The sequence below is a fragment of the Phalangium opilio genome, unplaced genomic scaffold (assembly GCF_054372755.1).
Source record: "Phalangium opilio isolate 3A_F unplaced genomic scaffold, DU_Popi_V2 ptg000019l_1, whole genome shotgun sequence".
Classification (NCBI taxonomy): domain Eukaryota; kingdom Metazoa; phylum Arthropoda; class Arachnida; order Opiliones; family Phalangiidae; genus Phalangium; species Phalangium opilio.
Genome location: NW_028324152.1, coordinates 3,285,699 through 3,306,737, shown reverse-complemented (window position 1 = coordinate 3,306,737; position 21,039 = coordinate 3,285,699). Strand labels below are relative to the sequence as shown.

Below are 21,039 nucleotides of genomic sequence, written 5' to 3'. Positions count from 1 at the left end.
AAAGCAAACATATCTTCTTTTTTTATTGTTTTATAAAGATGAGATGAATTAAATTCAAATTATTAACTAGCACTCTCGGCAACGGCCATATCATGCCGAAAACACCGGTTCTCGTCCGATCACCGAAGTTAAGCAGCGTCGAGCGCAGTCAGAACTTGGGAACACTGCGTGCCGTTGGCTTTTTCCTTTTTGTTTCCTCTTTTAATTTCCACCAGATATGAAAAAAGCAAACATATCTTCTTTTTGTTACTTTTTTATAAAGATGAGATGAATTAAATTCAAATTATTAACTAACATTTCGGCAAGGGCCATATCATGCTGAAAACACCGGTTCTCGTCCGATCACCGAAGTTAAGCAGCGTCGAGCGCAGTCAGTACTTGGGAGGGAGACCACTTAGGAACACTGCGGCCGTTGGCTTTTTCACTTTTTTTTCCTCTTTTAAATTCCAATAGATATGAAAAAAGCAAACATATTTTCTTTTTGTTATTGTTTTATAAAGATGAAGGTTAATTAAATTCAAATTATTAACTAGCACTCTCGGCAACGGCCATATCACGCTGAATACACCGGTTCTCGTCCGATCACCGACGTTAAGCAGCGTCGAGCGCAGTCACTACTTGGGAGGGATACCACTTAGGAACACTGCTTGCCGTTAGCTTTTTCACTTTTTTTTGTCTTTTAAATTCCAACAGATATGAAAAAAGCAAATATATTTTCATTTTGTTATTGTTTTAAAAAGATGAAGGTTAATTTGTCTCACTTAATTTAAATTCGAATTATTAACTAGCACTCTCGGCAACGGCCATATCATGCTGAAAACACCGGTTCTCGTCATATCACCGAAGTTAAGCAGCGTCGAGCGCAGTCAGTACTTGGGAACACTGCGTGCCGTTAGCTTTTTCCTTTTTGTTTCCTCTCTTAAATTCCACCAGATATGAAAAAAGCAAACATATCTTCTTTTTGATATTGTTTTATAGAGATGAAGGATAATTAAATTCAAATTATTAACTAGCACTCTCGGCAACGGCCATATCATGCTGAAAACACCGGTTCTCGTCCGATCACCGAAGATAAGCAGCGTCGAGCGCAGTCAGTACTTGGGAACACTGCGTGCCGTTGGGTTTTTCCTTTTTGTTTCCTATTTTAAATTCCACCAGATATGAAAAAAGCAAACATATCTTCTTTTTGTTATTGTTTTATAAAGATGAAGGTGAATTAAATTCAAATTATTAACTAGCACTCTCGGCAACGGCCACATCACGCTGAATACACCAGTTCTCGTCCGATCACCGAAGTTAAGCAGCGTCGAGCGCAGTCAGTACTTGGGAGGGAGACCACTTAGGAACACTGCGTGCCGTTGGCTTTGTCACTTTTTTTCCTCTTTTAAAATCCAATAGATATGAAAAAAGCAAACATATTTTCATTTTGTTATTGCTTTAAAAAGATGAAGGTTAATTTGTCTCACTTAATTTAAATTCGAATTATTAACTAGCACTCTCGGCAACGGCCATATCATGCTGAAAACACCGGTTCTCGTCCGATCACCGAAGTTAAGCAGCGTCGAGCGCAGTCAGTACGTGGGAACACTGCGTGCCGTTAGCTTTTTCCTTTTTGTTTCCTCTTTTAAATTCCACCAGATATGAAAAAAGCAAACATATCTTCTTTTTGTTATTGTTTTATAGAGATGAAGGATAATTAAATTCAAATTATTAACTAGAACTCTCGGCAACGGCCATATCATGCTGAAAACACCGGTTCTCGTCCGCTCACCGAAGTTAAGCAGCGTCGAGCGCAGTCAGTACTTGGGAACACTGCGTGCCGTTGGGTTTTTCCTTTTTGTTTCCTATTTTAAATTCCACCAGATATGAAAAAAGCAAACATATCTTCTTTTTGTTATTGTTTTATAAAGATGAAGGTGAATTAAATTCAAGTTATTAACTAGCACTCTCGGCAACGGCCATATCACGCTGAATACACCGGTTCTCGTCCGATCACCGAAGTTAAGCAGCGTTGAGTGCAGTCAGTACTTGGGAGGGAGACCACTTAGGAACACTGCGTGTCGTTGGCTTTTTCACTTTTTTTTCCTCTTTTAAAATCCAATAGATATGAAAAAAGCAAATATATTTTCATTTTGTTATTGTTTTAAAAAGATGAAGGTTAATTTGTCTCACTTAATTTAAATTCGAATTATTAACTAGCACTCTCGGCAACGGCCATATCATGCTGAAAACACCGGTTCTCGTCATATCACCGAAGTTAAGCAGCGTCGAGCGCAGTCAGTACTTGGGAACACTGCGTGCCGTTAGCTTTTTCCTTTTTGCTTCCTCTTTTAAATTCCACCAGATATGAAAAAAGCAAACATATCTTCTTTTTGTTATTGTTTTATAGAGATGAAGGTTAATTAAATTCAAATTATTAACTAGCACTCTTGGCAACGGCCATATCACGCTGAATACACCGGTTCTCGTCCGATCACCGAAGTTAAGCAGCGTCGAGCGCAGTCAGTACTTGGGAACACTGCGTGTCGTTGTCTTTTTCCTTTGTGTTTCCTCTTTTAATTTCCACCAGTAATGAAAAAAGCAAACATATCTTCTTTTTGTTATTGTTTTATAAAGATGAAGGTGAAATAAATTCAAATTATTAACTAGCACTCTCGGCAACGGCCATATCATGCTGAAAACACCGGTTCTCGTCCGATCACCGAAGATAAGCAGCGTCGAGCGCAGTCAGTACTTGGGAACACTGCGTGCCGTTGGGTTTTTCCTTTTTGTTTCCTATTTTAAATTCCACCAGATATGAAAAAAGCAAACACATCTTCTTTTTGTTATTGTTTTATAAAGATGAAGGTGAATTAAATTCAAGTTATTAACTAGCACTCTCAGCAACGGCCATATCACGCTGAATACACCGGTTCTCGTCCGATCTCCGAAGTTAAGCAGCGTTGAGTGCAGTCAGTACTTGGGAGGGAGACCACTTAGGAACACTGCGTGTCGTTGGCTTTTTCACTTTTTTTTCCTCTTTAAAAATCCAATAGATATGAAAAAAGCAAATATATTTTCATTTTGTTATTGTTTTAAAAAGATGAAGGTTAATTTGTCTCACTTAATTTAAATTCGAATTATTAACTAGCACTCTCGGCAACGGCCATATCATGCTGAAAACACCGGTTCTCGTCATATCACCGAAGTTAAGCAGCGTCGAGCGCAGTCAGTACTTGGGAACACTGCGTGCCGTTAGCTTTTTCCTTTTTGTTTTCTCTTTTAAATTCCAACAGATATGAAAAAAGCAAACATATCTTCTTTTTGTTTTTGTTTTATAGAGATGAAGGTTAATTAAATTCAAATTATTAACTAGCACTCTTGGCAACGGCCATATCACGCTGAATACACCGGTTCTCGTCCGATCACCGAAGTTAAGCACCGTCGAGCGCAGTCAGTACTTGGGAACACTGCGTGTCGTTGGCTTTTTCCTTTGTGTTTCCTCTTTTAATTTCCACCAGATATGAAAAAAGCAAACATATCTTCTTTTTGTTATTGTTTTATAAAGATGAAGGTGAAATAAATTCAAATTATTAACTAGCACTCTCGGCAACGGCCATATCATGCTGAAAACACCGGTTCTCGTCCGATCACCGAAGATAAGCAGCGTCGAGCGCAGTCAGTACTTGGGAACACTGCGTGCCGTTGGGTTTTTCCTTTTTGTTTCCTTTTTTAAATTCCACCAGATATGAAAAAAGCAAACATATCTTCTTTTTGTTATTGTTTTATAAAGATGAAGGTGAATTAAATTCAAATTATTAACTAGCACTCTCGGCAACGGCCATATCATGCTGAAAACACCGGTTCTCGTCCGATCACCGAAGTTAAGCAGCGTCGAGCGCAGGCAGTACTTGGGAACACTGCGTGCCGTTGGGTTTTTCCTTTTTGTTTCCTATTTTAAATTCCACCAGATATGAAAAAAGCAAACATATCTTCTTTTTGTTATTGTTTTATAAAGATGAAGGTGAATTAAATTCAAGTTATTAACTAGCACTCTCGGCAACGGCCATATCACGCTGAATACACCGGTTCTCGTCCGATCACCGAAGTTAAGCAGCGTTGAGTGCAGTCAGTACTTGGGAGGGAGACCACTTAGGAACACTGCGTGTCGTTGGCTTTTTCACTTTTTTTTTCCTCTTTTAAAATCCAATAGATATGAAAAAAGCAAATATATTTTCATTTTGTTATTGTTTTAAAAAGATGAAGGTTAATTTGTCTCACTTAATTTAAATTCGAATTATTAACTAGCACTCTCGGCAACGGCCATATCATGCTGAAAACACCGGTTCTCGTCATATCACCGAAGTTAAGCAGCGTCGAGCGCCGTCAGTACTTGGGAACACTGCGTGCCGTTAGCTTTTTCCTTTTTGTTTTCTCTTTTAAATTCCAACAGATATGAAAAAAGCAAACATATCTTCTTTTTGTTATTGTTTTATAGAGATGAAGGTTAATTAAATTCAAATTATTAACTAGCACTCTTGGCAACGGCCATATCACGCTGAATACACCGGTTCTCGTCCGATCACCGAAGTTAAGCACCGTCGAGCGCAGTCAGTACTTGGGAACACTGCGTGTCGTTGGCTTTTTCCTTTGTGTTTCCTCTTTTAATTTCCACCAGATATGAAAAAAGCAAACATATCTTCTTTTTGTTATTGTTTTATAAAGATGAAGGTGAAATAAATTCAAATTATTAACTAGCACTCTCGGCAACGGCCATATCATGCTGAAAACACCGGTTCTCGTCCGATCACCGAAGATAAGCAGCGTCGAGCGCAGTCAGTACTTGGGAACACTGCGTGCCGTTGGGTTTTTCCTTTTTGTTTCCTATTTTAAATTCCACCAGATATGAAAAAAGCAAACATATCTTCTTTTTGTTATTGTTTTATAAAGATGAAGGTGAATTAAATTCAAATTATTAACTAGCACTCTCGGCAACGGCCATATCATGCTGAAAACACCGGTTCTCGTCCGATCACCGAAGTTAAGCAGCGTCGAGCGCAGGCAGTACTTGGGAACACTGCGTGCCGTTGGGTTTTTCCTTTTTGTTTCCTATTTTAAATTCCACCAGATATGAAAAAAGCAAACATATCTTCTTTTTGTTATTGTTTTATAAAGATGAAGGTGAATTAAATTCAAGTTATTAACTAGCACTCTCGGCAACGGCCATATCACGCTGAATACACCGGTTCTCGTCCGATCACCGAAGTTAAGCAGCGTTGAGTGCAGTCAGTACTTGGGAGGGAGACCACTTAGGAACACTGCTTGTCGTTGGCTTTTTCACTTTTTTTTGCCTCTTTTAAAATCCAATAGATATGAAAAAAGCAAATATATTTTCATTTTGTTATTGTTTTAAAAAGATGAAGGTTAATTTGTCTCACTTAATTTAAATTCGAATTATTAACTAGCACTCTCGGCAACGGCCATATCATGCTGAAAACACCGGTTCTCGTCATATCACCGAAGTTAAGCAGCGTCGAGCGCAGTCAGTACTTGGGAACACTGCGTGCCGTTAGCTTTTTCCTTTTTGTTTCCTCTTTTAAATTCCACCAGATATGAAAAAAGCAAACATATCTTCTTTTTGTTATTGTTTTATAGAGATGAAGGTTAATTAAATTCAAATTATTAACTAGCACTCTTGGCAACGGCCATATCACGCTGAATACACCGGTTCTCGTCCGATCACCGAAGTTAAGCAGCGTCGAGCGCAGTCAGTACTTGGGAACACTGCGTGTCGTTGGCTTTTTCCTTTGTGTTTCCTCTTTTAATTTCCACCAGATATGAAAAAAGCAAACATATCTTCTTTTTGTTATTGTTTTATAAAGATGAAGGTGAAATAAATTCAAATTATTAACTAGCACTCTCGGCAACGGCCATATCATGCTGAAAACACCGGTTCTCGTCCGATCACCGAAGATAAGCAGCGTCGAGCGCAGTCAGTACTTGGGAACACTGCGTGCCGTTGGGTTTTTCCTTTTTGTTTCCTATTTTAAATTCCACCAGATATGAAAAAAGCAAACACATCTTCTTTTTGTTATTGTTTTATAAAGATGAAGGTGAATTAAATTCAAGTTATTAACTAGCACTCTCGGCAACGGCCATATCACGCTGAATACACCGGTTCTCGTCCGATCACCGAAGTTAAGCAGCGTTGAGTGCAGTCAGTACTTGGGAGGGAGACCACTTAGGAACACTGCGTGTCGTTGGCTTTTTCACTTTTTTTTCCTCTTTAAAAATCCAATAGATATGAAAAAAGCAAATATATTTTCATTTTGTTATTGTTTTAAAAAGATGAAGGTTAATTTGTCTCACTTAATTTAAATTCGAATTATTAACTAGCACTCTCGGCAACGGCCATATCATGCTGAAAACACCGGTTCTCGTCATATCACCGAAGTTAAGCAGCGTCGAGCGCAGTCAGTACTTGGGAACACTGCGTGCCGTTAGCTTTTTCCTTTTTGTTTTCTCTTTTAAATTCCAACAGATATGAAAAAAGCAAACATATCTTCTTTTTGTTATTGTTTTATAGAGATGAAGGTTAATTAAATTCAAATTATTAACTAGCACTCTTGGCAACGGCCATATCACGCTGAATACACCGGTTCTCGTCCGATCACCGAAGTTAAGCACCGTCGAGCGCAGTCAGTACTTGGGAACACTGCGTGTCGTTGGCTTTTTCCTTTGTGTTTCCTCTTTTAATTTCCACCAGATATGAAAAAAGCAAACATATCTTCTTTTTGTTATTGTTTTATAAAGATGAAGGTGAAATAAATTCAAATTATTAACTAGCACTCTCGGCAACGGCCATATCATGCTGAAAACACCGGTTCTCGTCCGATCACCGAAGTTAAGCAGCGTCGAGCGCAGTCAGTATGGGAGGGAGACCACTTAGGAACACTGCGTGCCGTTGGCTTTTTCACTTTTTTTTCCTCTTTTAAATTCCAATAGATATGAAAAAAGCAAACATATTTTAATTTTGTTATTGCTTTAAAAAGATGAAGGTTAATTTGTCTCACTTAATTTAAATTCGAATTATTAACTAGCTTTCTCGGCAAAGGCCATATCATGCTGAAAACACCGGTTCTCGTCCGATCACCGAAGTTAAGCAGCGTCGAGCGCAGTCAGTACGTGGGAACACTGCGTGCCGTTAGCTTTTTCCTTTTTGTTTCCTCTTTTAAATTCCACCAGATATGAAAAAAGCAAACATATCTTCTTTTTGTTATTGTTTTATAGAGATGAAGGTTAATTAAATTCAAATTATTAACTAGCACTCTCGGCAACGGCCATATCATGCTGAAAACACCGGATCTCGTCCGATCACCGAAGTTAAGCAGCGTCGAGCGCAGTCAGTACTTGGGAACACTGCGTGCCGTTGGGTTTTTCCTTTTTGTTTCCTATTTCAAATTCCACCAGATATGAAAAAAGCAAACATATCTTCTTTTTGTTATTGTTTTATAAAGATGAAGGTGAATTAAATTCAAATTATTAACAAGCACTCTCGGCAACGGCCATATCATGCTGAAAACACCGGTTCTCGTCCGATCACCGAAGTTAGCAGCGTCGAGCGCAGTCAGTACTTGGGAACACTGCGTGCCGTAGGCTTTTTCCTTTGTGTTTCCTCTTTTAATTTCCACCAGATATGAAAAAGCAAACATATCTTCTTTTTGTTATTGTTTTATAAAGATGAGATGAATTAAATTCAAATTATTAACTAGCACTCTCGGCAACGGCCATATCATGCTGAAAACACCGGTTCTCGTCCGATCACCGAAGTTAAGCAGCGTCGAGCGCAGTCAATATGGGAGGGAAACCACTTAGGAACACTGCGTGCCGTTGGTTTTTTCACTTTTTTTTCTTCTTTTAAATTCCAATAGATATGAAAAAAGCAAACATATTTTCTTTTTGTTATTGTTTTAAAAAGATGAAGGTTAATTTGTCTCACTTAATTTAAATTCGAATTATTAACTAGCACTCTCGGCAACGGCCATATCATGCTGAAAACACCGGTTCTCGTCCGATCACCGAAGTTAAGCAGCGTCGAGCGCAGTCAGTACGTGGGAACACTGCGTGCCGTTAGCTTTTTCCTTTTTGTTTCCTCTTTTAAATTCCACCAGATATGAAAAAAGCAAACATATCTTCTTTTTGTTATTATTTTATAGAGATGAAGGTTAATTAAATTCAAATTATTAACTAGCACTCTCGGCAACGGCCATATCACGCTGAATACACCGGTTCTCGTCCGATCACCGAAGTTAAGCAGCGTCGAGCGCGTTCAGTACTTGGGAACACTGCGTGCCGTTGGCTTTTTCCTTTGTGTTTCCTCTTTTAATTTCCACCAGATATGAAAAAAGCAAACATATCTTCTTTTTGTTATTGTTTTATAAAGATGAAGGTGAAATAAATTCAAATTATTAACTAGCACTCTCGGCAACGGCCATATCATGCTGAAAACACCGGTTCTCGTCCGATCACCGAAGTTAAGCAGCGTCGAGCGCAGTCAGTACTTGGGAACACTGCGTGCCGTTGGCTTTTTCCTTTGTGTTTCCTCTTTTAATTTCCACCAGATATGAAAAAAGCAAACATATCTTCTTTTTGTTATTGTTTTATAAAGATGAAGGTGAAATAAATTCAAATTATTAACTAGCACTCTCGGCAACGGCCATATCATGCTGAAAACACCGGTTCTCGTCCGATCACCGAAGATAAGCAGCGTCGAGCGCAGTCAGTACTTGCGAACACTGCGTGCCGTTGGGTTTTTCCTTTTTGTTTCCTATTTTAAATTCCACCAGATATGAAAAAAGCAAACATATCTTCTTTTTGTTATTGTTTTATAAAGATGAAGGTGAATTAAATTCAAATTATTAACTAGCACTCTCGGCAACGGCCATATCACGCTGAATACACCGGTTCTCGTCCGATCACCGAAGTTAAGCAGCGTCGAGCGCAGGCAGTACTTGGGAACACTGCGTGCCGTTGGCTTTTTCACTTTTTTTTCTTCTTTTAAATTCCAATAGATATGAAAAAAGCAAACATATTTTCTTTTTGTTATTGTTTTAAAAAGATGAAGGTTAATTTGTCTCACTTAATTTAAATTCGAATTATTAACTAGCACTCTCGGCAACGGCCATATCATGCTGAAAACACCGGTTCTCGTCCGATCACCGAAGTTAAGCAGCGTCGAGCGCAGTCAGTACGTGGGAACACTGCGTGCCGTTAGCTTTTTCCTTTTTGTTTCCTCTTTTAAATTCCACCAGATATGAAAAAAGCAAACATATCTTCTTTTTGTTATTGTTTTATAGAGATGAAGGTTAATTAAATTCAAATTATTAACTAACACTCTCGGCAACGGCCATATCACGCTGAATACACCGGTTCTCGTCCGATCACCGAAGTTAAGCAGCGTCGAGCGCAGTCAGTACTTGGGAACACTTCGTGCCGATGGCTTTTTCCTTTGCGTTTCCTCTTTTAATTTCCACCAGATATGAAAAAAGCAAACATATCTTCTTTTTGTTATTGTTTTATAAAGATGAGATGAATTAAATTCAAATTATTAACTAGCACTCTCGGCAACGGCCATATCACGCTGAATACACTGGTTCTCGTCCGATCACCGAAGTTAAGCAGCGTTGAGTGCAGTCAGTACTTGGGAGGGAGACCACTTAGGAACGCTGCGTGTCGTTGGCTTTTTCACTTTTTTTTCCTCTTTAAAAATCCTATAGATATGAAAAAAGCAAATATATTTTCATTTTGTTATTGTTTTAAAAAGATGAAGGTTAATTTGTCTAACTTAATTTAAATTCGAATTATTAACTAGCACTCTCGGCAACGGCCATATCATGCTGAAAACACCGGTTCTCGTCCGATCACCGAAGATAAGCAGCGTCGAGCGCAGTCAGTACTTGGGAACACTACGTGCCGTTGGCTTTTTCCTTTTTGTTTCCTCTTTTAAATTCCACCAGATATGAAAAAATCAAACATATCTTCTTTTTGTTATTGTTTTATAAAGATGAAGGTTAATTAAATTCAAATTATTAACTAGCAGTCTCGGCAACGGCCATATCACGCTGAATACACCGGTTCTCGTCCGATCACCGAAGTTAAGCAGCGTCGAGCGCAGTCAGTACTTGGGAACACTGCGTGCCGTTGGCTTTTTCCTTTTTGTTTCCTCTTTTAATTCCACCAGATATGAAAAAAGCAAACATATCTTCTTTTTGTTATTGTTTTATAAAGATGAGATGAATTAAATTTAAATTATTAACTAGCACTGTCGGCAACGGCCATATCATGCTGAAAACACCGGTTCTCGTCCGATCACCGAAGTTAAGCAGCATCGAGCGCAGTCAGTATGGGAGGGAGACCACTTAGGAACACTGCGTGCCGTTGGCTTTTTCACTTTTTTTCCTCTTTTAAATTCCAATAGATATGAAAAAAGCAAACATATTTTAATTTTGTTATTGCTTTAAAAAGATGAAGGTTAATTTGTCTCACTTAATTTAAATTCGAATTATTAACTAGCAGTCTCGGCAACGGCCATATCACGCTGAATACACCGGTTCTCGTCCGATCACCGAAGTTAAGCAGCGTCGAGCGCAGTCAGTACTTGGGAACACTGCGTGCCGTTGGCTTTTTCCTTTTTGTTTCCTCTTTTAATTCCACCAGATATGAAAAAAGCAAACATATCTTCTTTTTGTTATTGTTTTATAAAGATGAGATGAATTAAATTTAAATTATTAACTAGCACTGTCGGCAACGGCCATATCATGCTGAAAACACCGGATCTCGTCCGATCCCCGAAGTTAAGCAGCGTCGAGCGCAGTCAGTACTTGGGAACACTGCGTGCCGTTGGGTTTTTCCTTTTTGTTTCCTATCTTAAATTCCACCAGATATGAAAAAAGCAAACATATCTTCTTTTTGTTATTGTTTTATAAAGATGAAGGTGAATTAAATTCAAATTATTAACTAGCACTCTCGGCAACGGCCATATCACGCTGAATACACCGGTTCTCGTCCGATCACCGAAGTTAAGCAGCGTCGAGCGCAGTCAGTACTTGGGAACACTGCGTGCCGTTGGCTTTTTCCTTTGTGTTTCCTCTTTTATTTTCCACCAGATATGAAAAAAGCAAACATATCTTCTTTTTGTTATTGTTTTATAAAGATGAAGGTGAAATAAATTCAAATTATTAACTAGCACTCTCGGCAACGGCCATATCATGCTGAAAACACCGGTTCTCGTCCGATCACCGAAGTTAGCAGCGTCGAGCGCAGTCAGTACTTGGGAACACTGCGTGCCGTTGGCTTTTTCCTTTGTGTTTCCTCTTTTAATTTCCACCAGATATGAAAAAAGCAAACATATCTTCTTTTTGTTATTGTTTTATAAAGATGAAGGTGAAATAAATTCAAATTATTAACTAGCACTCTCGGCAACGGCCATATCATGCTGAAAACACCGGTTCTCGTCCGATCACCGAAGTTAAGCAGCGTCGAGCGCAGTCAGTACTTGGGAACACTGCGTGCCGTTGGCTTTTTCCTTTGTGTTTCCTCTTTTAATTTCCACCAGATATGAAAAAAGCAAACATATCTTCTTTTTGTTATTGTTTTATAGAGATGAAGGTTAATTAAATTCAAATTATTAACTAGCACTCTCGGCAACGGCCATATCATGCTGAAAACACCGGATCTCGTCCGATCACCGAAGTTAAGCAGCGTCGAGCGCAGTCAGTACTTGGGAACACTACGTGCCGTTGGCTTTTTCCTTTTTGTTTCCTCTTTTAAATTCCACCAGATATGAAAAAATCAAACATATCTTCTTTTTGTTATTGTTTTATAAAGATGAAGGTTAATTAAATTCAAATTATTAACTAGCAGTCTCGGCAACGGCCATATCACGCTGAATACACCGGTTCTCGTCCGATCACCGAAGTTAAGCAGCGTCGAGCGCAGTCAGTACTTGGGAACACTGCGTGCCGTTGGCTTTTTCCTTTTTGTTTCCTCTTTTAATTCCACCAGATATGAAAAAAGCAAACATATCTTCTTTTTGTTATAGTTTTATAAAGAGGAAGGTTAATTAAATTCAAATTATTAACTAGCACTCTCGGCAACGGCCATATCACGCTGAATACACCGGTTCTCGTCCGATCACCGAAGTTAAGCAGCGTCGAGCGCAGTCAGTACTTGGGAACACTGCGTGCCGTTGGCTTTTTCCTTTTTGTTTCCTCTTTTAATTTCCACCAGATATGAAAAAAGCAAACATATCTTCTTTTTGTTATTGTTTTATAAAGATGAGATGAATTAAATTTAAATTATTAACTAGCACTCTCGGCAACGGCCATATCATCATGAAAACACCGGTTCTCGTCCGATCACCGAAGTTAAGCAGCATCGAGCGCAGTCAGTATGGGAGGGAGACCACTTAGGAACACTGCGTGCCGTTGGCTTTTTCACTTTTTTTTCCTCTTTTAAATTCCAATAGATATGAAAAAAGCAAACATATTTTAATTTTGTTATTGCTTTAAAAAGATGAAGGTTAATTTGTCTCACTTAATTTAAATTCGAATTATTAACTAGCACTCTCGGCAACGGCCATATCATGCTGAAAACACCGGTTCTCGTCCGATCACCGAAGTTAAGCAGCGTCGAGCGCAGTCAGTACGTGGGAACACTGCGTGCCGTTAGCTTTTTCCTTTTTGTTTCCTCTTTTAAATTCCACCAGATATGAAAAAAGCAAACATATCTTCTTTTTGTTATTGTTTTATAAAGATGAAGGTGAAATAAATTCAAATTATTAACTAGCACTCTCGGCAACGGCCATATCATGCTGAAAACACCGGTTCTCGTCCGATCACCGAAGTTAAGCAGCGTCGAGCGCAGTCAGTACTTGGGAACACTGCGTGCCGTTGGCTTTTTCCTTTTTGTTTCCTCTTTTAATTCCACCAGATATGAAAAAAGCAAACATATCTTCTTTTTGTTATTGTTTTATAAAGAGGAAGGTTAATTAAATTCAAATTATTAACTAGCACTCTCGGCAACGGCCATATCACGCTGAATACACCGGTTCTCGTCCGATCACCGAAGTTAAGCAGCAACGAGCGCAGTCAGTACTTGGGAACACTGCGTGCCGTTGGCTTTTTCCTTTTTGTTTCCTCTTTTAATTTCCACCAGATATGAAAAAAGCAAACATATCTTCTTTTTGTTATTGTTTTATAAAGATGAGATGAATTAAATTTAAATTATTAACTAGCACTCTCGGCAACGGCCATATCATGCTGAAAACACCGGTTCTCGTCCGATCACCGAAGTTAAGCAGCATCGAGCGCAGTCATCTGGGGAGGGAGACCACTTAGGAACACTGCGTGCCGTTGGCTTTTTCACTTTTTTTCCTCTTTTAAATTCCAATAGATATGAAAAAAGCAAACATATTTTAATTTTGTTATTGCTTTAAAAAGATGAAGGTTAATTTGTCTCACTTAATTTAAATTCGAATTATTAACTAGCACTCTCGGCAACGGCCATATCATGCTGAAAACACCGGTTCTCGTCCGATCACCGAAGTTAAGCAGCGTCGAGCGCAGTCAGTACGTGGGAACACTGCGTGCCGTTAGCTTTTTCCTTTTTGTTTCCTCTTTTAAATTCCACCAGATATGAAAAAAGCAAACATATCTTCTTTTTGTTATTGTTTTATAAAGATGAAGGTGAAATAAATTCAAATTATTAACTAGCACTCTCGGCAACGGCCATATCATGCTGAAAACACCGGTTCTCGTCCGATCACCGAAGTTAGCAGCGTCGAGCGCAGTCAGTACTTGGGAACACTGCGTGCCGTTGGCTTTTTCCTTTGTGTTTTCTCTTTTAATTTCCACCAGATATGAAAAAAGCAAACATATCTTCTTTTTGTTATTGTTTTATAAAGATGAAGGTGAAATAAATTCAAATTATTAACTAGCACTCTCGGCAACGGCCATATCATGCTGAAAACACCGGTTCTCGTCCGATCACCGAAGTTAAGCAGCGTCGAGCGCAGTCAGTACTTGGGAACACTGCGTGCCGTTGGCTTTTTCCTTTGTGTTTCCTCTTTTAATTTCCACCAGATATGAAAAAAGCAAACATATCTTCTTTTTGTTATTGTTTTATAGAGATGAAGGTTAATTAAATTCAAATTATTAACTAGCACTCTCGGCAACGGCCATATCATGCTGAAAACACCGGATCTCGTCCGATCACCGAAGTTAAGCAGCGTCGAGCGCAGTCAGTACTTGGGAACACTACGTGCCGTTGGCTTTTTCCTTTTTGTTTCCTCTTTTAAATTCCACCAGATATGAAAAAATCAAACATATCTTCTTTTTGTTATTGTTTTATAAAGATGAAGGTTAATTAAATTCAAATTATTAACTAGCAGTCTCGGCAACGGCCATATCACGCTGAATACACCGGTTCTCGTCCGATCACCGAAGTTAAGCAGCGTCGAGCGCAGTCAGTACTTGGGAACACTGCGTGCCGTTGGCTTTTTCCTTTTTGTTTCCTCTTTTAATTCCACCAGATATGAAAAAAGCAAACATATCTTCTTTTTGTTATTGTTTTATAAAGAGGAAGGTTAATTAAATTCAAATTATTAACTAGCACTCTCGGCAACGGCCATATCACGCTGAATACACCGGTTCTCGTCCGATCACCGAAGTTAAGCAGCGTCGAGCGCAGTCAGTACTTGGGAACACTGCGTGCCGTTGGCTTTTTCCTTTTTGTTTCCTCTTTTAATTTCCACCAGATATGAAAAAAGCAAACATATCTTCTTTTTGTTATTGTTTTATAAAGATGAGATGAATTAAATTTAAATTATTAACTAGCACTCTCGGCAACGGCCATATCATGCTGAAAACACCGGTTCTCGTCCGATCACCGAAGTTAAGCAGCATCGAGCGCAGTCAGTATGGGAGGGAGACCACTTAGGAACACTGCGTGCCGTTGGCTTTTTCACTTTTTTTTCCTCTTTTAAATTCCAATAGATATGAAAAAAGCAAACATATTTTAATTTTGTTATTGCTTTAAAAAGATGAAGGTTAATTTGTCTCACTTAATTTAAATTCGAATTATTAACTAGCACTCTCGGCAACGGCCATATCATGCTGAAAACACCGGTTCTCGTCCGATCACCGAAGTTAAGCAGCGTCGAGCGCAGTCAGTACGTGGGAACACTGCGTGCCGTTAGCTTTTTCCTTTTTGTTTCCTCTTTTAAATTCCACCAGATATGAAAAAAGCAAACATATCTTCTTTTTGTTATTGTTTTATAGAGATGAAGGTTAATTAAATTCAAATTATTAACTAGCACTCTCGGCAACGGCCATATCATGCTGAAAACACCGGATCTCGTCCGATCACCGAAGTTAAGCAGCGTCGAGCGCAGTCAGTACTTGGGAACACTGCGTGCCGTTGGGTTTTTCCTTTTTGTTTCCTATTTTAAATTCCACCAGATATGAAAAAAGCAAACATATCTTCTTTTTGTTATTGTTTTATAAAGATGAAGGTGAATTAAATTCAAATTATTAACTAGCACTCTCGGCAACGGCCATATCACGCTGAATACACCGGTTCTCGTCCGATCACCGAAGTTAAGCAGCGTCGAGCGCAGTCAGTACTTGGGAACACTGCGTGCCGTTGTCTTTTTCCTTTGTGTTTCCTCTTTTAATTTCCACCAGATATGAAAAAAGCAAACATATCTTCTTTTTGTTATTGTTTTATAAAGATGAAGGTGAAATAAATTCAAATTATTAACTAGCACTCTCGGCAACGGCCATATCATGCTGAAAACACCGGTTCTCGTCCGATCACCGAAGTTAGCAGCGTCGAGCGCAGTCAGTACTTGGGAACACTGCGTGCCGTTGGCTTTTTCCTTTGTGTTTCCTCTTTTAATTTCCTCCAGATATGAAAAAAGCAAACATATCTTCTTTTTGTTATTGTTTTATAAAGATGAGATGAATTAAATTCAAATTATTAACTAGCACTCTCGGCAACGGCCATATCATGCTGAAAACACCGGTTCTCGTCCGATCACCGAAGTTAAGCAGCGTCGAGCGCAGTCAATATGGGAGGGAAACCACTTAGGAACACTGCGTGCCGTTGGTTTTTTCACTTTTTTTTCTTCTTTTAAATTCCAATAGATATGAAAAAAGCAAACATATTTTCTTTTTGTTATTGTTTTAAAAAGATGAAGGTTAATTTGTCTCACTTAATTTAAATTCGAATTATTAACTAGCACTCTCGGCAACGGCCATATCATGCTGAAAACACCGGTTCTCGTCCGATCACCGAAGTTAAGCTACGTCGAGCGCAGTCAGTACTTGGGAGGGAGACCACTTAGGAACACTGCGTGCCGTTGGCTTTGTCACTTTTTTTCCTCTTTTAAAATCCAATAGATATGAAAAAAGCAAACATATTTTCATTTTGTTATTGCTTTAGAAAAGATGAAGGTTGATTTGTCTCACTTAATTTAAATTCGAATTATTAACTAGCACTCTCGGCAACGGCCATATCATGCTGAAAACACCGGTTCTCGTCCGATCACCGAAGTTAAGCAGCGTCGAGCGCAGTCAGCACGTGGGAACACTGCGTGCCGTTAGCTTTTTACCTCTCCGAGTGACGTATGTCACGGAGAGGTTCTGTAACGATCGTGTCTGTCTGTCTGTGTGTCTGTCTGTCTGTCTGTCTGTCTGTCTGTTGTTACACCCACGTGACCGCGTTCGCAGTTTCCAAATCGGAGCAAACGTGTTCGCCATTTCCGAACTGCTTTCACAGTCACGGAAATGGCTCCTCTACTTGAGTTCTCACACCACCATCTTCTGGTCTTTGTCCATCCCACACGGACACCAGTCTGCACTTACTGGCTTCAAATCACCACCATCTTTTGATCTTCGTCCATCCCACATGGACACCAGTCTGTACATACTGGCTTCTAATCACCACCACCTTCTGTTCTTCGTCCATTCCACTTGGACACCAGTCTGTACATTCTGGCTTCTAAACACCACCATCTACTGGTCTTCCGTCTATTCCACATAGACACCAATCTGTCTCATTGGCTTCTACTCCATTATCATCGTTTGGTTTTAGGATATACGCGGCGATCAGCTAGGGTTACGAGAAACGTCTAGCCTCCCTAAGGTGGGATCGCCACCAAAGGTTTTCGCAATTGCGCTTTTTCCTTACTATTATAATGGAAACGAATCGTATATATACCCCAAAATTTGAAGAAAGCGGGCAAGAGGGGTACCCTTCACTTTAAACGTCAATATTAGCGAAGTTTGAGATGATAATAGGTATAACTTTATTTTAAACGATTTAACTATTATTAATGTTAATTATTGAAGATTAAAATAATTAAAAATAATTATATTTATTTAAATATTAAAGATAATCTTGTTTCTCAACTCAAAATTAATACGGAAAGAGTTAAAAAGCAGTCTATGTTTTTGTCTGTGTGTGTCCGTCCATTGTTACACTAGTGCGTCGCGTTAGCAGTTAGCCTTGTGTTGATGTGTTAAGAAATCATACAGAACCTTAATATTCCCTTTTTCCATAATATAAAGTGAATATGTGGAAGTATTTTTCGTAATTATGATGCATTTAGTACTTTTGTAGCTTTAAAGCTCTGTTTCATTTTGATATTCCAAAGATTTTTTTTAATATTGTTATTTGAAATGGCTGTTTATATATTATTTAAGCTATACTACATCTGTATATAGAATAAGTCTTGGTTTAGTGATTTCATGAAGAAAGCTAAGACCTAGACTCCGGCGGGTATATTAAGTGTCATCCGCAATAGGCTTAGTGAAACAAAGAGTAAATAATTGAGGCCTGAGGTTAAGTAAACTTTGGGCTTTGATTTTCGTGTCTGAAATGAAGAGACATCAACGGTTCAGAGTGAGCTGAAAGTTAAATACACTATTAAATAATAAGGTTAAGGTTTTATAAAAGAAGAAAAGATCATGGTGGCAATTCGAATAGTAAAAGGGCTAATGGTAAACGGGTAGTAGCTACAGACTTTTTATTCTCTTTATGGTGCGCATTGACTATCAGTGCGTCTAGCTACAATTTAGCTTTGGTGTTATTTAACGATAACATTCATGTTGGCATACTAAGAATATTGTTGAGGTGAGACGAGACGATAGTGTTTACACTACAAACCAGTTGTGAATGTAGCTATCAGAATATACGGTAAACAGCTGAAGCGTAGACTTCATTTCCTGATCTTTTCCCCATTGACTGATTTCCATGTGTAGAAGATTTATCCTTATTGGATGTAAAATGTCGTCTGCTTTACTGTATATTCGCTATGCTTGGAATACTGCTTCAATATTTCGTAAATTTTTACTTCAAAAAAGAGAAATAATTCCATATCTAGGTAAATAAGTTTGACTCGGAGAGGTAATATTTTGGTTTTCCCAACTTGTTCCTTTTTGTTTCCTCTTTTAAATTCCACCAGATATGAAAAAAGCAAACATATCTTCTTTTTGTTATTATTTTATAGAGATGAAGGTTAATTAAATTCAAATTATTAACTAGCACTCTCGGCAACGGCCATATCACGCTGAATACACCGGTTCTCGTCCGATCACCGAAGTTAAGCAGCGTCGAGCGCGTTCAGTACTTGGGAACACTGCGTGCCGTTGGCTTTTTCCTTTGTGTTTCCTCTTTTAATTTCCACCAGATATGAAAAAAGCAAACATATCTTCTTTTTGTTATTGTTTTATAAAGATGAAGGTGAAATAAATTCAAATTATTAACTAGCACTCTCGGCAACGGCCATATCATGCTGAAAACACCGGTTCTCGTCCGATCACCGAAGTTAAGCAGCGTCGAGCGCAGTCAGTACTTGGGAACACTGCGTGCCGTTGGCTTTTTCCTTTGTGTTTCCTCTTTTAATTTCCACCAGATATGAAAAAAGCAAACATATCTTCTTTTTGTTATTGTTTTATAAAGATGAAGGTGAAATAAATTCAAATTATTAACTAGCACTCTCGGCAACGGCCATATCATGCTGAAAACACCGGTTCTCGTCCGATCACCGAAGATAAGCAGCGTCGAGCGCAGTCAGTACTTGCGAACACTGCGTGCCGTTGGGTTTTTCCTTTTTGTTTCCTATTTTAAATTCCACCAGATATGAAAAAAGCAAACATATCTTCTTTTTGTTATTATTTTATAGAGATGAAGGTTAATTAAATTCAAATTATTAACTAGCACTCTCGGCAACGGCCATATCACGCTGAATACACCGGTTCTCGTCCGATCACCGAAGTTAAGCAGCGTCGAGCGCGTTCAGTACTTGGGAACACTGCGTGCCGTTGGTTTTTCCTTTGTGTTTCCTCTTTTAATTTCCACCAGATATGAAAAAAGCAAACATATCTTCTTTTTGTTATTGTTTTATAAAGATGAAGGTGAAATAAATTCAAATTATTAACTAGCACTCTCGGCAACGGCCATATCATGCTGAAAACACCGGTTCTCGTCCGATCACCGAAGTTAAGCAGCGTCGAGCGCAGTCAGTACTTGGGAACACTGCGTGCCGTTGGCTTTTTCCTTTGTGTTTCCTCTTTTAATTTCCACCAGATATGAAAAAAGCAAACATATCTTCTTTTTGTTATTGTTTTATAAAGATGAAGGTGAAATAAATTCAAATTATTAACTAGCACTCTCGGCAACGGCCATATCATGCTGAAAACACCGGTTCTCGTCCGATCACCGAAGATAAGCAGCGTCGAGCGCAGTCAGTACTTGCGAACACTGCGTGCCGTTGGGTTTTTCCTTTTTGTTTCCTATTTTAAATTCCACCAGATATGAAAAAAGCAAACATATCTTCTTTGTGTTATTGTTTTATAAAGATGAAGGTGAATTAAATTCAAATTATTAACTAGCACTCTCGGCAACGGCCATATCACGCTGAATACACCGGTTCTCGTCCGATCACCGAAGTTAAGCAGCGTCGAGCGCAGGCAGTACTTGGGAACACTGCGTGCCGTTGGCTTTTTCACTTTTTTTTCTTCTTTTAAATTCCAATAGATATGAAAAAAGCAAACATATTTTCTTTTTGTTATTGTTTTAAAAAGATGAAGGTTAATTTGTCTCACTTAATTTAAATTCGAATTATTAACTAGCACTCTCGGCAACGGCCATATCATGCTGAAAACACCGGTTCTCGTCCGATCACCGAAGTTAAGCAGCGTCGAGCGCAGTCAGTACGTGGGAACACTGCGTGCCGTTAGCTTTTTCCTTTTTGTTTCCTCTTTTAAATTCCACCAGATATGAAAAAAGCAAACATATCTTCTTTTTGTTATTGTTTTATAGAGATGAAGGTTAATTAAATTCAAATTATTAACTAACACTCTCGGCAACGGCCATATCACGCTGAATACACCGGTTCTCGTCCGATCACCGAAGTTAAGCAGCGTCGAGCGCAGTCAGTACTTGGGAACACTTCGTGCCGATGGCTTTTTCCTTTGCGTTTCCTCTTTTAATTTCCACCAGATATGAAAAAAGCAAACATATCTTCTTTTTGTTATTGTTTTATAAAGATGAGATGAATTAAATTTAAATTATTAACTAGCACTGTCGGCAACGGCCATATCATGCTGAAAACACCGGTTCTCGTCCGATCACCGAAGTTAAGCAGCATCGAGCGCAGTCAGTATGGGAGAGAGACCACTTAGGAACACTGCGTGCCGTTGGCTTTTTCACTTTTTTTTCCTCTTTTAAATTCCAATAGATATGAAAAAAGCAAACATATTTTAATTTTGTTATTGCTTTAAAAAGATGAAGGTTAATTTGTCTCACTTAATTTAAATTCGAATTATTAACTAGCAGTCTCGGCAACGGCCATATCACGCTGAATACACCGGTTCTCGTCCGATCACCGAAGTTAAGCAGCGTCGAGCGCAGTCAGTACTTGGGAACACTGCGTGCCGTTGTCTTTTTCCTTTTTGTTTCCTCTTTTAATTCCACCAGATATGAAAAAAGCAAACA

General features: G+C 38.8%; 70 pseudogenes; all 70 read left to right on the top strand.

Annotated features, from left to right (window-relative positions):
* The first annotated feature begins 300 nt into the window (after positions 1 to 300).
* LOC149699374 (5S ribosomal RNA) lies at positions 301 to 418 on the top strand (annotated as a pseudogene).
* Positions 419 to 540: 122 nt separating this feature from the next.
* Positions 541 to 659, top strand: LOC149699373 (5S ribosomal RNA; annotated as a pseudogene).
* Positions 660 to 1,020: 361 nt separating this feature from the next.
* Positions 1,021 to 1,123, top strand: LOC149699372 (5S ribosomal RNA; annotated as a pseudogene).
* Positions 1,124 to 1,245: 122 nt separating this feature from the next.
* LOC149699371 (5S ribosomal RNA) lies at positions 1,246 to 1,364 on the top strand (annotated as a pseudogene).
* A 136-nt stretch (positions 1,365 to 1,500) lies between these two features.
* Positions 1,501 to 1,603, top strand: LOC149699370 (5S ribosomal RNA; annotated as a pseudogene).
* Positions 1,604 to 1,725: 122 nt separating this feature from the next.
* Positions 1,726 to 1,828, top strand: LOC149699369 (5S ribosomal RNA; annotated as a pseudogene).
* A 122-nt stretch (positions 1,829 to 1,950) lies between these two features.
* Positions 1,951 to 2,069, top strand: LOC149699368 (5S ribosomal RNA; annotated as a pseudogene).
* A 362-nt stretch (positions 2,070 to 2,431) lies between these two features.
* Positions 2,432 to 2,534, top strand: LOC149699367 (5S ribosomal RNA; annotated as a pseudogene).
* A 122-nt stretch (positions 2,535 to 2,656) lies between these two features.
* On the top strand, positions 2,657 to 2,759 carry LOC149699366 (5S ribosomal RNA; annotated as a pseudogene).
* Positions 2,760 to 2,881: 122 nt separating this feature from the next.
* On the top strand, positions 2,882 to 3,000 carry LOC149699365 (5S ribosomal RNA; annotated as a pseudogene).
* A 362-nt stretch (positions 3,001 to 3,362) lies between these two features.
* On the top strand, positions 3,363 to 3,465 carry LOC149699364 (5S ribosomal RNA; annotated as a pseudogene).
* Positions 3,466 to 3,587: 122 nt separating this feature from the next.
* Positions 3,588 to 3,690, top strand: LOC149699363 (5S ribosomal RNA; annotated as a pseudogene).
* A 122-nt stretch (positions 3,691 to 3,812) lies between these two features.
* Positions 3,813 to 3,915, top strand: LOC149699362 (5S ribosomal RNA; annotated as a pseudogene).
* A 122-nt stretch (positions 3,916 to 4,037) lies between these two features.
* LOC149699361 (5S ribosomal RNA) lies at positions 4,038 to 4,156 on the top strand (annotated as a pseudogene).
* A 363-nt stretch (positions 4,157 to 4,519) lies between these two features.
* On the top strand, positions 4,520 to 4,622 carry LOC149699360 (5S ribosomal RNA; annotated as a pseudogene).
* Positions 4,623 to 4,744: 122 nt separating this feature from the next.
* On the top strand, positions 4,745 to 4,847 carry LOC149699359 (5S ribosomal RNA; annotated as a pseudogene).
* Positions 4,848 to 4,969: 122 nt separating this feature from the next.
* LOC149699358 (5S ribosomal RNA) lies at positions 4,970 to 5,072 on the top strand (annotated as a pseudogene).
* A 122-nt stretch (positions 5,073 to 5,194) lies between these two features.
* Positions 5,195 to 5,313, top strand: LOC149699357 (5S ribosomal RNA; annotated as a pseudogene).
* Positions 5,314 to 5,676: 363 nt separating this feature from the next.
* Positions 5,677 to 5,779, top strand: LOC149699356 (5S ribosomal RNA; annotated as a pseudogene).
* Positions 5,780 to 5,901: 122 nt separating this feature from the next.
* LOC149699355 (5S ribosomal RNA) lies at positions 5,902 to 6,004 on the top strand (annotated as a pseudogene).
* Positions 6,005 to 6,126: 122 nt separating this feature from the next.
* On the top strand, positions 6,127 to 6,245 carry LOC149699354 (5S ribosomal RNA; annotated as a pseudogene).
* A 362-nt stretch (positions 6,246 to 6,607) lies between these two features.
* Positions 6,608 to 6,710, top strand: LOC149699353 (5S ribosomal RNA; annotated as a pseudogene).
* A 122-nt stretch (positions 6,711 to 6,832) lies between these two features.
* On the top strand, positions 6,833 to 6,949 carry LOC149699352 (5S ribosomal RNA; annotated as a pseudogene).
* A 362-nt stretch (positions 6,950 to 7,311) lies between these two features.
* Positions 7,312 to 7,414, top strand: LOC149699351 (5S ribosomal RNA; annotated as a pseudogene).
* A 344-nt stretch (positions 7,415 to 7,758) lies between these two features.
* Positions 7,759 to 7,875, top strand: LOC149699350 (5S ribosomal RNA; annotated as a pseudogene).
* A 137-nt stretch (positions 7,876 to 8,012) lies between these two features.
* On the top strand, positions 8,013 to 8,115 carry LOC149699349 (5S ribosomal RNA; annotated as a pseudogene).
* A 122-nt stretch (positions 8,116 to 8,237) lies between these two features.
* On the top strand, positions 8,238 to 8,340 carry LOC149699348 (5S ribosomal RNA; annotated as a pseudogene).
* Positions 8,341 to 8,462: 122 nt separating this feature from the next.
* LOC149699347 (5S ribosomal RNA) lies at positions 8,463 to 8,565 on the top strand (annotated as a pseudogene).
* A 122-nt stretch (positions 8,566 to 8,687) lies between these two features.
* LOC149699346 (5S ribosomal RNA) lies at positions 8,688 to 8,790 on the top strand (annotated as a pseudogene).
* A 122-nt stretch (positions 8,791 to 8,912) lies between these two features.
* Positions 8,913 to 9,015, top strand: LOC149699345 (5S ribosomal RNA; annotated as a pseudogene).
* Positions 9,016 to 9,152: 137 nt separating this feature from the next.
* LOC149699344 (5S ribosomal RNA) lies at positions 9,153 to 9,255 on the top strand (annotated as a pseudogene).
* Positions 9,256 to 9,377: 122 nt separating this feature from the next.
* LOC149699343 (5S ribosomal RNA) lies at positions 9,378 to 9,480 on the top strand (annotated as a pseudogene).
* A 121-nt stretch (positions 9,481 to 9,601) lies between these two features.
* LOC149699342 (5S ribosomal RNA) lies at positions 9,602 to 9,720 on the top strand (annotated as a pseudogene).
* A 137-nt stretch (positions 9,721 to 9,857) lies between these two features.
* Positions 9,858 to 9,960, top strand: LOC149699341 (5S ribosomal RNA; annotated as a pseudogene).
* Positions 9,961 to 10,082: 122 nt separating this feature from the next.
* On the top strand, positions 10,083 to 10,185 carry LOC149699340 (5S ribosomal RNA; annotated as a pseudogene).
* Positions 10,186 to 10,305: 120 nt separating this feature from the next.
* Positions 10,306 to 10,422, top strand: LOC149699339 (5S ribosomal RNA; annotated as a pseudogene).
* Positions 10,423 to 10,558: 136 nt separating this feature from the next.
* On the top strand, positions 10,559 to 10,661 carry LOC149699338 (5S ribosomal RNA; annotated as a pseudogene).
* Positions 10,662 to 10,781: 120 nt separating this feature from the next.
* On the top strand, positions 10,782 to 10,884 carry LOC149699337 (5S ribosomal RNA; annotated as a pseudogene).
* A 122-nt stretch (positions 10,885 to 11,006) lies between these two features.
* LOC149699336 (5S ribosomal RNA) lies at positions 11,007 to 11,109 on the top strand (annotated as a pseudogene).
* Positions 11,110 to 11,455: 346 nt separating this feature from the next.
* On the top strand, positions 11,456 to 11,558 carry LOC149699335 (5S ribosomal RNA; annotated as a pseudogene).
* A 122-nt stretch (positions 11,559 to 11,680) lies between these two features.
* Positions 11,681 to 11,783, top strand: LOC149699334 (5S ribosomal RNA; annotated as a pseudogene).
* Positions 11,784 to 11,905: 122 nt separating this feature from the next.
* Positions 11,906 to 12,008, top strand: LOC149699333 (5S ribosomal RNA; annotated as a pseudogene).
* A 121-nt stretch (positions 12,009 to 12,129) lies between these two features.
* On the top strand, positions 12,130 to 12,232 carry LOC149699332 (5S ribosomal RNA; annotated as a pseudogene).
* A 121-nt stretch (positions 12,233 to 12,353) lies between these two features.
* On the top strand, positions 12,354 to 12,470 carry LOC149699331 (5S ribosomal RNA; annotated as a pseudogene).
* Positions 12,471 to 12,607: 137 nt separating this feature from the next.
* On the top strand, positions 12,608 to 12,710 carry LOC149699330 (5S ribosomal RNA; annotated as a pseudogene).
* Positions 12,711 to 12,832: 122 nt separating this feature from the next.
* Positions 12,833 to 12,935, top strand: LOC149699329 (5S ribosomal RNA; annotated as a pseudogene).
* A 121-nt stretch (positions 12,936 to 13,056) lies between these two features.
* On the top strand, positions 13,057 to 13,159 carry LOC149699328 (5S ribosomal RNA; annotated as a pseudogene).
* A 121-nt stretch (positions 13,160 to 13,280) lies between these two features.
* Positions 13,281 to 13,397, top strand: LOC149699327 (5S ribosomal RNA; annotated as a pseudogene).
* Positions 13,398 to 13,533: 136 nt separating this feature from the next.
* On the top strand, positions 13,534 to 13,636 carry LOC149699326 (5S ribosomal RNA; annotated as a pseudogene).
* Positions 13,637 to 13,982: 346 nt separating this feature from the next.
* On the top strand, positions 13,983 to 14,085 carry LOC149699325 (5S ribosomal RNA; annotated as a pseudogene).
* Positions 14,086 to 14,207: 122 nt separating this feature from the next.
* LOC149699324 (5S ribosomal RNA) lies at positions 14,208 to 14,310 on the top strand (annotated as a pseudogene).
* A 122-nt stretch (positions 14,311 to 14,432) lies between these two features.
* On the top strand, positions 14,433 to 14,535 carry LOC149699323 (5S ribosomal RNA; annotated as a pseudogene).
* Positions 14,536 to 14,656: 121 nt separating this feature from the next.
* LOC149699322 (5S ribosomal RNA) lies at positions 14,657 to 14,759 on the top strand (annotated as a pseudogene).
* A 121-nt stretch (positions 14,760 to 14,880) lies between these two features.
* Positions 14,881 to 14,997, top strand: LOC149699321 (5S ribosomal RNA; annotated as a pseudogene).
* A 137-nt stretch (positions 14,998 to 15,134) lies between these two features.
* On the top strand, positions 15,135 to 15,237 carry LOC149699320 (5S ribosomal RNA; annotated as a pseudogene).
* Positions 15,238 to 15,359: 122 nt separating this feature from the next.
* LOC149699319 (5S ribosomal RNA) lies at positions 15,360 to 15,462 on the top strand (annotated as a pseudogene).
* A 122-nt stretch (positions 15,463 to 15,584) lies between these two features.
* LOC149699318 (5S ribosomal RNA) lies at positions 15,585 to 15,687 on the top strand (annotated as a pseudogene).
* A 345-nt stretch (positions 15,688 to 16,032) lies between these two features.
* On the top strand, positions 16,033 to 16,149 carry LOC149699317 (5S ribosomal RNA; annotated as a pseudogene).
* A 137-nt stretch (positions 16,150 to 16,286) lies between these two features.
* Positions 16,287 to 16,405, top strand: LOC149699316 (5S ribosomal RNA; annotated as a pseudogene).
* Positions 16,406 to 18,592: 2,187 nt separating this feature from the next.
* On the top strand, positions 18,593 to 18,695 carry LOC149699315 (5S ribosomal RNA; annotated as a pseudogene).
* Positions 18,696 to 18,817: 122 nt separating this feature from the next.
* On the top strand, positions 18,818 to 18,920 carry LOC149699314 (5S ribosomal RNA; annotated as a pseudogene).
* A 122-nt stretch (positions 18,921 to 19,042) lies between these two features.
* LOC149699313 (5S ribosomal RNA) lies at positions 19,043 to 19,145 on the top strand (annotated as a pseudogene).
* A 122-nt stretch (positions 19,146 to 19,267) lies between these two features.
* On the top strand, positions 19,268 to 19,370 carry LOC149699312 (5S ribosomal RNA; annotated as a pseudogene).
* A 121-nt stretch (positions 19,371 to 19,491) lies between these two features.
* Positions 19,492 to 19,594, top strand: LOC149699311 (5S ribosomal RNA; annotated as a pseudogene).
* Positions 19,595 to 19,716: 122 nt separating this feature from the next.
* Positions 19,717 to 19,819, top strand: LOC149699310 (5S ribosomal RNA; annotated as a pseudogene).
* Positions 19,820 to 19,941: 122 nt separating this feature from the next.
* LOC149699309 (5S ribosomal RNA) lies at positions 19,942 to 20,044 on the top strand (annotated as a pseudogene).
* A 137-nt stretch (positions 20,045 to 20,181) lies between these two features.
* Positions 20,182 to 20,284, top strand: LOC149699308 (5S ribosomal RNA; annotated as a pseudogene).
* Positions 20,285 to 20,406: 122 nt separating this feature from the next.
* Positions 20,407 to 20,509, top strand: LOC149699307 (5S ribosomal RNA; annotated as a pseudogene).
* A 121-nt stretch (positions 20,510 to 20,630) lies between these two features.
* On the top strand, positions 20,631 to 20,747 carry LOC149699306 (5S ribosomal RNA; annotated as a pseudogene).
* A 137-nt stretch (positions 20,748 to 20,884) lies between these two features.
* LOC149699305 (5S ribosomal RNA) lies at positions 20,885 to 20,987 on the top strand (annotated as a pseudogene).
* Positions 20,988 to 21,039: the final 52 nt, after the last annotated feature.